Here is a 15,177-nt window from a genome sequence, read left to right as displayed (position 1 = left end):
CGGCCCTACGGAAATGCCCGCCGCTGCCAGCAGGTGCAGGCTTCGGCCTTTCCCTCGTCTGCTCTTCAGGCTGCAGGAGCAAGGGCTCTGAGTCCGTGAGTCATCACGGGAACCTCTCCTTTAGCATCTCGTGTTGCTGCTCTGATGATGCTTTTTTTCACAGAGTGTTGGTGTTGTGTTCATTTTGCAGGTTGGAGAAGTGATGTGACATCGGTCATGCTCTGTCAGCATTTGAATGGCAGCCTCCTTTTGCACACCTGAACCRTGTAGCCTGTTTTGCACAGCCCCAGTATTAAACTGATAGTAGATAAGAACATTATCATGAACTATAATTGTACTTAATACATCTATAAGTTTTAAATAAATAGATTACTTATCCTCTAAACTACTACACTTTCTCAGTTTTCATGCAGTTTGTCCACTGTCAGTTTGGGGCCCTTAAATTTTGGTCAGGCTGGGGTTGTGATTATTCAGTGTCTTGGACACTGAGGTCCCAAGTTTCAAGTTGAGATGTCAGAATTGGAGGCCTCTGTTGTATTACCAGAGGGATATTTGGGTTCAAGTAATAACACTTCATTTAACATTTAGCCTATGAAATGTTAAATGTTTGAAGGAGWTACATATGAGTTTGTAAATGCAGAACTAAATATCGAGACTCTTAATTCTACATTTAAAATAATTAAATAAATGACAAGCACCTGCAGTGCCTCAACCTGACTTCCAAAGTTGCTGAGTATGTAGAAGTGTAAGTGAAGTTAGTGTCAGCTGTAGGCATGCAGGATTGAAGAATAACAAGTGCTTTCATGTTGATTGGCAAGCCATAGAGCCAGTGCAAATAGGTCCTTCTTCATATTTATGGCTGAAGCATTCAGCCACTGTGTCATGAAGCATTTCTTACAAAACTGGGCAAGATCTCCTCTAACTTCCACTCTTGAGCTGCCGTAGTAAGCCTAGCCTAATAGTAACTTTCATGGAAACCCCCAAAGCCAACTAAAGGGAGAGAGTGGAATTGCACAGTTTGACATAAGGGAGAATAGAAAGGATACACAAGGGAAGTGAGATCTTTTAGTGGTGCTTAGCTCTTTGATTCAACTTGTAACTCCTGTAACTTCACCCTTGCATCTTGTCTAAGTTAGTTAACTTCTTTTGCGGTTTCCATATCTGTTTAAAAAAAAAAAAAAGTAGTTCATAGGTTAAGTACTTATTGTTGGTACCCGCCTTGCTTTTTATGTAGCATCTTTAATGCAGGTATCTTGATAAATAGTAACACATCAGTAATTAGCTGCTAAAGTAATTTTAATAGCTTAACTCAACTCATTCTAAGAATGAGAACTAAAAATCAAGACATAAACTGTAATAAAAGTATTCAGATTTCCTAAGAATAGTGTGAACAGAGTGGGTACCACTTTGAATTTTCAGTAAACACTTTTATCAGAAAAATGCCTATCACGTAAAGATACAGAAAGGAGAATGACAAGGCAACCATTGTCTGTCCGCCTTTTGTTGCATTGATAAAACTTCATATCAGAAAAAAGAAAGTACAAGTGATCATTCAGAACAGGATCAAGGTAGAGATACTTTGTCACAGTGCAGCAACAGATGATCTTAGGGGAAGGGGAGATAATACAGGCAAAGATGAAATAAAGGATGATAGAAACAAAGAAGAGAGCCAAAAAGCAATATGGTATGTGTCACAGGATAAGGAAAATAGTAACTTAGACTGAAAGTTAAATTAAAAACATGGAAAATGTGATAACATGTAGAGAGGTAAGAGGAAGAATCCTTAAGATTCATGTATCATTTAACTGGAAAATATCCCCCATTTATTTGAGGAGGAGAAATGAGATGGCCTCTAGGACCTGCTCTTGCAAACGCTCAACTCGTTTAACTTGAAACTCACTGTGGAAAGTTAAGCATGTGCCTAAGTGTTTGAGGTTGGGATGGTAACCTGAGAGCTATGATGAATTGGCTGCTTTAAGGCATGTCATTGGCATAATGGAACAGGCGACTGGATGCAGAAGTGTATCATCACTAAACTCAATTACTGAAAAAAACAATGTATGAATAATAGCTTGTGTGATTTCATGAAACCAGCTGTAGGGCCTTACCAAGAGTAAGGCATCGTAATAGTCATAGGAGGAAGAATTTAACATTTTTTCAGGCCTGTTAATTTATTCATTTAATCAGTTGAATTTATTGAATTTATTTATTTATTTATTTATTTTGTAACAGGATAAATGTGAGGCCAGCAACCTCATCCACCAGAATACTGGAACACAATGCGTAGTCTCACTGAAGTCATTAGGATTACACAGATGCTTAAGCGATTTACTAAATCAAAGCCTTAAGTGACTTTTTCTTAGCACTGCCACTGTCTTATCCTACGTAAGAAATGTCCTTAAGATTGTGTGCAGTTCAGTAGGCTTTGGCTAATTATGCCTAAATTGTTTTGGATTTTCAGTATGATAACATTGAGGCTACTGTGAATATTTGTTATCTTTGATCTTAAAATCATAATCTTGTTGAAATTGCCAGTAATGTCAGTGGAATGTTAGTTGACTGGAAGTTAGTTTGGGTCCTAAACATAGATTGTTTTTTGATTGAATGAAATAGTAGTGTATCTTGTTTGTTTGTTTTTGCCCAGGGAATGCCTCTGTGTATCAACAGCTTTTAGTCCATAAAGTATCTGATTTCTGTCTCTCCCTCACAAACATACGCACAAACATTTTTTTTTGTTTTTTATCCTCTGACTTGGATGTTTTAGCCAAGTTTATTAAAACAAAACTCCATGCAATGTAGTCATTTTATCTTTGTAAGAAACGCTTTACAGTTGTGAAATGCAATGAAATAAGGTAATATGTGCATGAGAGAGAATCTTGAGAGGATAATAGTTCCTTTTCTCTTAAATATTTGAGAGCTAAAATAATAAGCCTTACAATTGCTGTGAATGATTACTGAATATTTATATTCTAGAGAATGGCTCATGAAATAACTATAAGAGTTTTACTTTCTCACACAAGAGATACTTTCCCTTTTTAAATTTTAGGTCAGTTCTGTTAATTTTTCCACCAAAAAGACTTGTTTGCAAAGCCTGGATAGAATTTGATCTGAGATGGGAACTGTTTAGGTTTTCCAATAATATTAGAGTTCTGTTAATGAATTACCAAAATAGTCCTATCACTGGTCATCATGTATGAGYTGGCTGAAGAAGACTGAAGAAGCTGTGCTTAGAGTATAAAAAAGACAACCCAGAACATATCAATTCTGTAAATGAGGTAAATTGGACAGAAACATGACTAAAGTGAAATCCTATAAAACTATGTAAATTTTGCAGTGTGCAATTGAAGTTTAGCAGGTATCCATGAATTTTATTAGGAATAAGGAGCTATAAATATACAATATTAATCTATACATGGCATTATGACAGTGCTCTCTAGCAATCTTCAGGATTATAAACCCATAGTAAAGAAAATCTGTAGAGGTAGTCAGTTGAAAAATGGAACAGAGAATGGTCCTACTCCTTTCCCATTGCTTTTGGTGCAAATGCAATTGTTGTGGTTCCCACCTGTCCTGCTGTAAGCTTCAAAAGTGCTACAATGTTCTTCTAGGAAGAATATATGCAAGAGGCTTGAACTCTCTGTAAAGTGAGTAGAAAGCCTTAGAGAGCAAAGGATGTTAATCAGTGATGAGCCAAAGCAGTCACTGACACAAACAGGTGCAATTCAGGTGCACTGGAGGACTTGCATTTGCTTGTGCTAAGTGTGGATTTGGCCCCAAGCTTCTGAATCATCAAATAGCATGCGAACTGTGTGGTTGTCTTACTGCTTTTGTCTTTACTGTGTTAGGGAGTTCTGACTCTTACATTTCATACAGCCCAGCGCAAACAATAAACAGTTGTGTCTTAACATAGAACCAAAAAAAAAAGTGAAAACCAAAATGACTGAAAATATGCATCTGATTAGGACATTTGAAGGGCTGAAAGGGCTAGTAATTCAATATGATGAATCCTGTCATCTTTCTGTGACCCTCAGAGTCTTATCCCAGTTGCTGTCACAGTGATGAAATTAATGCCTATTGTGTTTGTGCACATACTTCAGATCAGATGAGGACTAAATGTTCTTCATTTTTTGTGTGTTGTAATTGTGCTTGATATTTTGCATTGAGTGGCAGTGAAGGAATATTAAAGAAATCATCACTTGGACTGCTTCCTAAAGGATCATTTTCCATCTGAAAGATTTTGACAATTGAATAAAATCCACGTCAGAATTAATGTGCAAGGGTTTTGTTCAGTGCTTGCGTCAGCTCTCTTTCTTTACCCCCACCTCCTTTTGAATAGCAATTGTCGGAAGTGGTACTTTCAGTAAAGGCATTATGATATTCTAATTTTCATGGTCATTACAGGACTCTGGAAGGGCCATGAGAATCAGGTGCTACTTCACTGGTGTTTAGCAGAGCTGTGATATTTCTAATAATTATTTTTAAAAATATACGAGGTAACCATTAAACAATACAATGTGCTCTTTGGATTGGTATTGAAGCTTGGAGTGCTGTGTTTCAACAAGGTTGAAAATTACCTAGGGTTAGAGCAAATTAAAACTTTACTGAGACACTGTGCTGCTGAACTTCTAACTATACCTTCCTGCAGAGCAGAATCCAGGCAGTGTTTAATGTCTTGGCTTCCTAGATCTGTGAGGAGAGTTAAGTGACTGAGGATTGGGATAGATACTTAGTGTCCTAACCATCAGCCTGTTCACATTAAAAGTGAGAGTTCAAGTTCTGTGCCCATCTTTATTCTCAAGACGGCAGCCTAGCCAGACTAGGTTATTTTTACTGCAAGCACTCTCTGTTACTCCTTTTGAAGCTGTTCCACCAAGCAGCAGGTAATTCAGGAGGCCCCTAGGGCGGATGTGGAAAGCGAAATAGGCAGCACAGGTCTAGTGTCAAAGCTACAGTGTATTCACTTCAGAGAGGTGCTGCTGGTTGCTGTTGGTGAGATGGATTCTCATTTCTTAGGCACCGAGTTCTTCCCTCTCCAAGGTGGGGGAAGGCTGTACTTGCATTGCTGCATGACAATCCAGCTTCATCAAAGCACGGTGAAGGTTTATTTTCTAACTACTTTCTGTGCTTAGATGCAAGTGACCACCCTTCAAGGTGAGGACCCATTTCATGTACAAGTGCCATAACCGGCAAATTCAAAGGAGGCAGCACTCTTCAGCCTTCTGCAGTTGTGTTTGGAAAGAAAGTACCAATAATTGTGTCTTGTCAGGAGCCTGGTTTTATAAATGCGAGCTTGTGTTCTCTGAGCACTCCTCCCAGACTGGGCACCTGACCGGGCAGATCAAGAGTGGAACAGTACTGGGGTGGTACAGGAACCAAGCTAGAAGGCAAAGAGCTGAAGACAAGACAAACCTMCAAGATTAGGTGGAAGCTGAACAGAGTTGAAGGGCTTTGCATTTTGGTAGTCCGAGTCCTTCACTGGGTATAGCTTGTAGCACATTTTGAAAACGATACTATTGGGCGACAGCAACTCTTGTTAGCACTTACTAATATTGACATTTTGTGAAGCTATGTTAAGATTGGAGATAACAGGAGAACATATTGAAGTTAATCTAATCTTTATTGTTGTGTGATAAACTTTTGAAAGAAGCCCTGCTTTTCATAATGAAATTTTCCCACTGTAATGCTAGCTAAATGAAGAGAATTTACCCTAGCTTGTCTTATTAGAAATTTCAGGGAGCCGCTGTCTCCAGGAGAATGTGTCTTTTACGGTATACAACAAAGTCTTGTGTGTAGTTGTAGCAGAAATTAAATGATACCTGCTAAGGCTAAGGGATGTTGCTTTCAAATTGAGATGGATGCCTAATTTTAGACTCTTACGTTCAACTGTGGTGTGAGGTAGCACAAAGAGATACATTAGGTATGTGAGCATTGTGCTCTTTCTCTTCTGGATATTTAATCAAATATATGTGCATATGTCTTGCTTAATTTTTGTTGTGACTGCCTTTGGCTACCATCCTTAAAGTGCAAATGAAGTCCCTTGTGACTCCTGGTATTTTGGTATCAGCTAGAAATTTGGTATGTTGTAGTTTCTGACACTAAGGCAGTCTAGAAAGAATTTACTATGGTGAGATTCTGCATTTACTACTGGTCCTCATTACTCGCTACACCCCAATATACGAAGTATTTCATGAATTAAAACTGAGATCTCTTAGTATTTTTAGAAATCAAGTATTAGTTGCTGCTGATTACTGTTTGGATTAATAGATTAGAAGGTTTGTGTGGAGAGTTGCCTAGCATACTTTTTTTAATTGGCAAGTCACAACTGAATCTAAATTTTCTATCAGCCTTATCTAATACTGTCTGCAATTTAATACTAATATCTGTAGCTATTTTTTAAATGTGAGCATGTATATCTAAGGCAATCCTAAAAAGTCAAGTATATGTCAGGTAGGAGAAGCTAAAGATTGAAATGATTGGTTTGAAAGCATTTTTAAAATCTCATTCCAAGTATTTAGCTAGTAAGTTTCACAAGCTTGCRCTATGATTTTAAAATTTCTGTTAAATATATTTTAATTTGAATATCTTAAGAATTATAGCATATTCAGTTCTTAATCTAAGTTGTCTTAATTTCACATAGTTTGCTACATTGGAAATGCAAATATTAWTTATCACATTTTAAAAAAATTATATATTTTTTAAACTACATATAGTAGGAGGTTATTATACTTCCCTATTTTTGCATCTAGCTGTATTTGGGTAGATGCTAGGCCATGAGTTCTACAGTGCCCTGCCTTGACCTTTTCTTCCTATTACGTAATACAGCTATAACCTTTATGTTAAGATGATCATTAATTGAGAAGTTTTTTCCTCTTGGTGCTATATCGTCAGACTCTGTTCTTGCTAAAAGAAAAATCTAATCATAGTTAAACGTTTGTCTCCAATTATTTCAAATGATTTACTTAAGGTTTACAAAGTATCATTCATTTTTCTCAATTTCTTAGTTGCATTAGATAAAGTAGGCTCAGATGTCAAGGATTTTGACATTACAATTATGAAGAAGCATAACTTTTCAGGAGAAAAAATTATTCTTCTTTAATCATTGTTCTGTCAACTTGGATTTACGCTGTGAAGATGTTTGGGATAAGAAAACAGGGAAATTACTTTCTTCTTTTCTTCGTTTCACTTTTGTCACATAGCATTTGTCTTCTTTCCTGTTATAGCTCACTCTTCAGTGTGGAAATAAGAAGTCATGCGGCTCATGCTAGTGTGATTTTAAATTTAAAACTAGCTACCCATGCTTTGATGGAATCTCTGCATTGGAGCACATATCCAAATGCTAAGAAGAATAATTATTTTGGAAGACATTGAACTGTATTGTGGTATTTGCTGTAAATGTTTCCTCTTGAACTTATGGGATGACAGGAAAACCGTACCCTGTCGCATTTGCTAAAGCTGCTAGGAACCTGATGGCACGCATGTTTCTGTTATGTAAGCAAACATAGCGCAAACTTCCAAGCAAGCTGCAGATGAGCAGGCTCATTCACATGGTGTGCAAATATATTGAGTGGTTCTAAAAATAGTTACTTTTTGAGGCTGATTCAAGTTTACTRTGTTCAGGTCTAGAGCCAGATTTGTTGCAACTAGCTCAGCTGTCTGCCTGGATATTCTCTTCTGTCCTTGCTTCTCCTTGAAAGTCCACAGTGCTCAAATTCTAAGTAGTTGTTGAAAATGATGTGTGGAGGCACTTTGGAAAATCTTATTCCATAATCACAAGTAGAGAACAAGGAGGATTCTTAATCTTTCTCTTTCCCATGCATGGTGACTCATTGATAACTGCACCGGTTCACTTCGTACTTGATAGAAACACGTGCAGGAGTATTACAGATGATAAATTTAGTCAACTCCTCCTTGAAGTCCTTGACATTTAGAAGCAAAGTTCCTATTACGAAGAAGTCTAGCTAAAGGAACACAGCAAAAAACATCACTACCAGGAGGTTTCCTGCTTCTGCCTGATGTGAGGCACACAAAGGGTAAGACTTTCAGAACATGCTTAATGGACCAAGGTACTGTAGTTCGTTTTTGGGACATTATGTACCTTCCACCAAGGAAAAGTAACAAAGCAAATGAAAGTTGCATTGAGTGTGGGTCATTTTCCTTTCTCTTTGGAGGAAATTATAAAAATCTGTGGAAAAATAATCTTCAGAAGTGCCAAAGGTTTATATAAGGTAGCTCTCCTAATTGCTCTCCTAATGAAGCAGGTGGAATGCTGTCACTCTTGTGCTGAAAGGCGTATTCAGGTTTTGCACCTGAATACCAGATCTTCAGAAAAACCCTTTAGCTGAAATCTCTGCTTATAAATAGAACACCTTTCAGATGTGCTGTATGTATTTCAAATACGTACAGTACTTGCTAAAAAATGTAATTACTGGCAATTTATGGTAAAACTTATTTAGATGCTCTGACTATGGCTTTCCCAAATGAACATTGATTGCAATTGTGTATTGCTGTGTGGTCTGTGTCATAGAATTGCTTTGTGATCAAAAGCCAGTCATTTGCAGAAAGATCCAATAAGGATTTAGGCACTGAAAATAGGATTTATTCAGAATTTAGCTGACAAAGTCTGAAGTTGTGATCATGAAAATTCTTGCTTGCTTTCTGTTACCAACCCTGAAACAGTTAAATTACACTTTTTTTTAAGGTCTCCCAAATAGCTTTTAACACACCAATTTCTTCATTCTTGCCTGGCCTCCTTAGCTAGGTGCCCAAACTATATGTAAACCTAATCAGAATCTAGAAGCAAAGCTCCCAAATCCACTAAGTACTGCCAAAAATTGTTTAATGTATGCTGGTAGGACTGGGAACCTCAAAACCCAGCTTTGGCTATTATTTTCTATTTAAAAAAAAAAGAAAGAAATGGTAATACCTCTCTTTAACTTACTGAGTTAGAGCATGAACTCTGCTTGTAGGATGTGTCTCTTCAGTTCTCCCTACATGCACATAACAGTTCCACCCGCTTTGAAAAAGATGATTTAGGCAAGTATTCTTAGAAAAGAGAATCCCATATCCATAGAAGTACCCTCTAACCTCTGGGAGCAGAGTGTTATGGCGTGATAGGATTTAATATTTGCATGTGCTTGCAGTACTTTTTGTGGACTAGCTGCTGGCAACTTTGTTCAAAGCTGGCAGGCTGCAGGGCCCTCCCTACGCAGCAGTCCAGGTCCCCTTGTCCCCTTCTGCACCGCTGGGCTCTCCCCGTGCATTTGCGTGGGATGTCAAGAAGTCGTGGTTCTGGATTATGTTCCCTGGCTATCCACTGGAGTGCTTCTGTTGAATCTAGTCTGGGGGGCATTAAATAATTTTAATTAAGTAAGTGTAAAATACCTGAAATTGCCTCAATTTACTTGTTATTGTGACAATTTACTCTCTCTGATATTAGTCTTTTGCTCAGGTTAGATATCCTAGATGTTATGAATATTTCCCCAAACTCCTTTGCTCTGCTATGTGCCCCTCTCCAAACACTAATCACCACCTGAATTGTCTCCTGAATGAGAAGTTGCAAAAATATGCACTCTGTGGACAATGTTAGACTTATGTGAATAAAGTTTTTTATAATATTCTGTTCTAAATCACCATTTAAAGCTATGGGGATGCCTATAAAAAAATGTGGGTAATGCTGCAGTAGGATTAAGTCCTTAACATCTCAGTCCTCTGTGTATCATCTGTGAAAGTTCTAGACAGACAGGAATTGAAAACAAAAACAGTCCAGTTAAATGATACTGCTCATCTAGCAACAAGTGTCTCCTACTTCTTATAGGATTGCGGGCTTTTTGTGTTTTTTTTAGAATTACTCTTATCTTATTGAGAGTATTCAGAATAACAAAATCTGTGGACTGTTTGTACTGTTTAGCCTGCTGCTATAACTAGATATTCTAAGAGAATATCTTTTAGCTAACTTTTCTCTGTGTTAAACTTAACCTTAAGCAATGCTTAGCTTTTGTTCTAAAGTGTGGTAACTCTTATTGCTGTTACTTGATTTCCTTCGGTAAACTGATGGCAGTGAAACTATCAGTATTTTTCCTCAGACAGATTGCCAGCAATGGAAATTATTTAATTCATTTTCATAGAAGCACCATAACTCTAGAAAATTAGGCAATTAATTTCCTCTAGCCTAGATATCTGAAAGTCTTTTTTATGCTCAAATAAAAAAATGTAGTCAAAGAAGTGTGCACAAAATAAAATACTCTATATTTTTACTGACACTGACAGATACTGTTTTATTATAAATATTAATGCATATTTTATTTAACTCCCCATTTCTTTTAAAATTTTGTTGATGCTGATTCTTCCAGGAGGAGCTTTCTCTTTGGATGGACTTTAGACTATGGAAATGGATTGAGAAACTACAGAGCCTTTGTACTCAGCATCAAAACCATACTTTTATACATGTAGCTAGTGCCATTGAATGAAGCATAACTGCTCATATTTGTAAGTGTCAGACATCATTCTTGACATCAGATGATGTGATTTAGTCATACATAATCCATATATGTTCTAATATGGTCTCTTAACAAAGAGAAAATAGAATGGCAGCAGCTTCTTGTTCTGCTGTATTTTTTTTGAAGTTATCTGCTTTCCAGTTCAATCAAATGAAGGATTTTTGAACAGTAATTTGAATTATATATAGGAATCTCCTCAGCAGTCCCCAGAGTTCCGTCTCTTGGCAGTGGTTTTCTTCCCAGAACCCCAGTAAAATACATAGCTGCAGAATATTTGAGTGAACTACCTGCTTCAATAAGATGGATTGGATTGTAATTTGATGGTTTGGTATTGAGTCTGAGCAGCAAATTTTAAATTTGTGCCATTATGTATTGAGCAGATGGTCTCTTTGCTAACTAAATAAGTTATGAGATGTAGCAATAATACTACCTGTTAAACCATTATGTAAAAACTGTATGTGATCTAAAGGTACTTTTAGGAAAAATTATATTTAAAGGTAAACTTTTATTTGCTGATTTAGAGAAAAAACATCTGAACTAAAACATGAGCATTCTTTCTCCTTCTYTCCCATTTGGCCTTACATCCTGATGCATTACCTTGTGTTTAGGTATTGCTTATCAAAAATTTTAAGGACAGTAAGTTGATATAAAAGATTGTAATGCTCCTATTCAGTGATTCAGAGGACATTTGTATTCTTATACTGTAGGCAAATGAAGCCTCTATCTGTTAAATTGGAATAAGAGTGCTTCCCGATCTCAATTCTGTGAAGAAAAATAAACACTGTGAAGTGCTTATAGTAGGGCACAGGCAAACCTGTCAGTGTACAGTACATTGGAGTGTAAGGCTCCCAGTTGTGTCCGTTCTTGAGCCAGCTGCTTGTCAAACAGGGTAAACAGGTTCTGTGATATGAGATGCTTTCTTTATAAGCTCAAAGGACTGGTTGTGTCATCAAGCAGGTTTTTAGAAGAAGAGAGAATTTAAACTATTTCCTTTAAGACATCAGTAGCATTACAATTTAAACACTGTTACAACAGATCCTTTACCAGAGCCACAATGCTGCAGAAYTCAGCTTACACAGGGTTATGTATTGACTTCAGAAATCGTATCTGGTAGTTTCTTTTGAAGGTTTGCTGATGCAAACTCCACCCTTTTACCACAAAATTATTTCCGGACTTTTTAACAAAAAGATGAGAAATGTATCTTTACTTACTTTAGTAAGTACTCACATTGCAGTAGTGCCCAGATAATGAAGAAGCTCTTGTAACTTGGATTGCACATTCTTTGGGACAAGTTAGTCGTGAGGAAGTGGCAAAACAAGGAATTGTGTGTTTTGAGGAGAGCACAGCTCAAAATGAAAAAGTTTGTAAGGTTGTTTTCAAGTGAAGTGTTGGTGTCTTGAATATTCTGTTTCTCTTCTCTCCTCCAAGAGAGGGAGGGAAAGTTCTCCTGCTATCACTATACTTCTGCTTTTATCCTCCTTTCAACTTGTTGCCTGTGTGCTTGAAGCTGGTATTTTTCCTGATCAGAGTACTCCACCTTTTTCTCTGCAAAAGGCCCCAGTGCACATCAGTTCTGTTGTTGAAGTAATAGCAAAGAAGGGAGCATTGTTCAGCAATTCACATCTGATTTCTTCGAACAGGGAGAGGGAAAGGGTTGAGAAATCTGAAGAATCAAGACTCTGTGTGGTAGGGTACTGTGTGATCAGTGTGTGATAGGACATAAAATGAGATGGCCCAAGTTTTTGCCACCAATAACCAGCTGTGCTGCTGAAGGAGAGGTACCTGGTCTGCTTGATAGTCAGCTCCAGAACTTCTCCAATTATCAACCTGACGTTTTAATGTAATCTCTTTATCAGGAGCCTGATGTGGTCACCAGCTGACCCGCTTGCAGGTCTTCTGGTAGTGTGATTTCTTTTACCTCTTAGTTATTTTGTCCTAGCCCTATTTACTAAGCTCATGTAGCTAGGATATAATTAAATGATCTACTTCATTTTCTTTAGTGTGCACAGATTTTTCTAAAGAAGAAATCAGGGGGTATCCACCTTGTTTCTGTCAAGTCTCATGCAGATTGAGTAATTCAAGTGTGGCTGCCATGCAAGACACTTTTGCATAGCTTTGCAACCTACTATGTTAGCACAATTGTTGTTGAATAAATTGAACTTATTGCTGTGGAAGAAGTAGAGGCTGTTATGGATGCTGAAGTTGGTGTCACCGGATCACCCTGGAGCTAATTTGCATACCAAGTTCAACTTAATGCATTAGTAAATTCCTCCTTCAGGAGAACTATTATCTCCTGCCTGTGAATCAGAGCAGTGTATGTGTCTTGTGCTTGCTGAGCGTGCGAGCAGCCTGGTATACGGTATACAAGGAGGCGGTGTACCAGCCTTCCCACAGGTTCACTGTCTCTGCTCTAATCTGTCAGCATCCAATTTCCTCTGAGGCCTGACTRAATCGAGTTTGACAGCGATGCTATGTAAATAGGTGGCAGAGGCCCATATCAAAGGTAACTGTATTACCTATTATTGTGAAATGGACTGTGAAACAACCAAAACATGCCTAAAAGCACAAATCTTTGTTCTTTACCCAAGTTATGTTTGCAGTGTGTTTTCCCCCAATTTTCTACTTAAGGCTTCTGTTTTAACTTGCTGTTTTGCTCTTCCTTTTATCTTGTTTTCTTTTCTTGACTTCATGGTGGGTAGGTTTTTTGTTTGTTTATTTTAATGAAACATCACACATTCCAATGAATAGTTTCCCATTGCTTCATTGTGACAGGTAGTGCAGTCTTTCAAACTAACACTTTGATGGGATGTATGTATGCTGCGGTGCTTGCAGAGCTATGCATAAAATGTTTGAAACGCTATGATGTTAGCTTCTCCCTGAAACTGAAAATTGCATCCCAACCAAATCCTGCAACACTTGCATGTTCCTGGCTGGATAGTGTCCTGTAGGTGGAAAGAGCATCCCCTCTCGTTCTTTCCAGACTGCTAAAACTGCACTGCTCTCCTTCTGATGAAGAATAAGGGTCTCCTAACTGCTCTGAGCTCTCTAGGTTACTTCAAAAGGGGCAATCTGACAGTATGGACAGTTTTTCTTCTGTACTGTCCTTGATAAATCGCTCAAGTGCTTGCCTTCACCATGGTCCTTAGATCTCTTCAGTACCAGCAGACTGGAAAGGAGTCAGTTGCTGTTACACGATCTATAGTGGCAGGGAATTCTGTGACAACAGCTACAAGCAGCAGCAGCAAGTCAAAGTTTTCTGGACACCTTGAAAAACAGTATTGTATCACTTCCTTCTGCAGCTATTAACATTAGATGCTCTGGTTCACCTAAAAGCTTTGAATTGCCAGAAACTGAAGGGATGTCCTGAGGGGACTCTTTCCCTGCTTATCCACAGGTTGAGGAATTCTTCAAACATCATATATTTACATTTATCCATGTCACAAGTATTCCTAATGTACTATAGCTAAACACCACTTTTGATGAGTGGGGAATCACACATTTGTTTGAGTTTCTGCAGTTGCTGATAGTATGTTTGAAGAGCAATTTTTACAAGTTGCTTTTTAAATCAGTGTTCTGGAGCTGAGCTAAGGAAAAGGGGTGACATTTCTGTAGGACTCAATTTCCAGAAATGCAGCACTAAAACCAAAATGCTTCGTTCTCAGGAGGAAAGCTGCATGGCTGAGCACAGAGTACCTGTCTCTTGTGGTTCTGTAATATCTCGCAACTGAAATCTGAAGAAACCTCTAGAGAATGAAGATAGGAAGTTGCCACTTTTGTTGTAATGACAGTGGTATGATACAGTTTCTAGCTCTCAGTTCCTAGCTGTGAATGTCTAATATTTGAATAGTTCATTAAAGGCAAAAGAACAGCTGTATAAGTCTTTTGTTGAAATTACCGAAATAGTCAGCACTGAAATGAATGATGCTGTAGTTAAAGCTGTTGCATCCTCTTAGATGAGCCATCTTGTCCTCAAAATGATGCTAAAGGATTATTGTCTTTCTGGTTGATGAATGAACAAAACAAAATTTCAGTTTTTCTCACCTCTTCTTTCACTTTGAAATAAAATATCCTTTTTGTCTTTAATGAGAACTAATTATGAATAGATCTTTCCGATTTTGTACAGCAGTGTGGCTGCATATTTTATCATGAGTAAAAAATTAAAAAATTTTGGTGTGCTACCTGTAGAGACACTTTTGGCAAACTCTTATGGTAGCCTTTACATATTATGCACAGAATTCTACTTCCAATAACACTGAGAAGGTACTTTTCTGGGATTAAAAAGTGAACTAGATCCAATCTTGTTGAAATAAAAGGCAGGAGAGATTTATTGTTACGTTTGATAGACAATCGCATATGTTTTTTTTTAAGGGAATCATCCTTTAAATTTGTTTTTACTAATGCAGTAGTCACAAGTGAATGCTTTAAATTGTAGATATGATTACACCAAGATTTTTGACTTTATATTAAAGAAAGTAGGAATTAGAAATTAAAGTTGTAAATTACAAATTTCAAACCCTGTTTCTTTCTTGTGTGGGCTCTTACAATGTCAAGTGCAGGTGTGTTTTCCTCTTGTTCTTATTTTCTTACCTTTTATGAAAGCATAGATAGCAATCAATACCTTCTGTACAGTTTTAGTAATCTGTTGTACTGGCTTCTTTCCCTTTCTCTAAAATGATCTTGG

The sequence above is a fragment of the Apteryx rowi genome, unplaced genomic scaffold, assembly GCF_003343035.1.
Source record: "Apteryx rowi isolate R43461 unplaced genomic scaffold, aptRow1 scaffold_796, whole genome shotgun sequence".
Lineage (NCBI taxonomy): Eukaryota > Metazoa > Chordata > Aves > Apterygiformes > Apterygidae > Apteryx > Apteryx rowi.
This window is presented reverse-complemented; position numbering follows the sequence as displayed.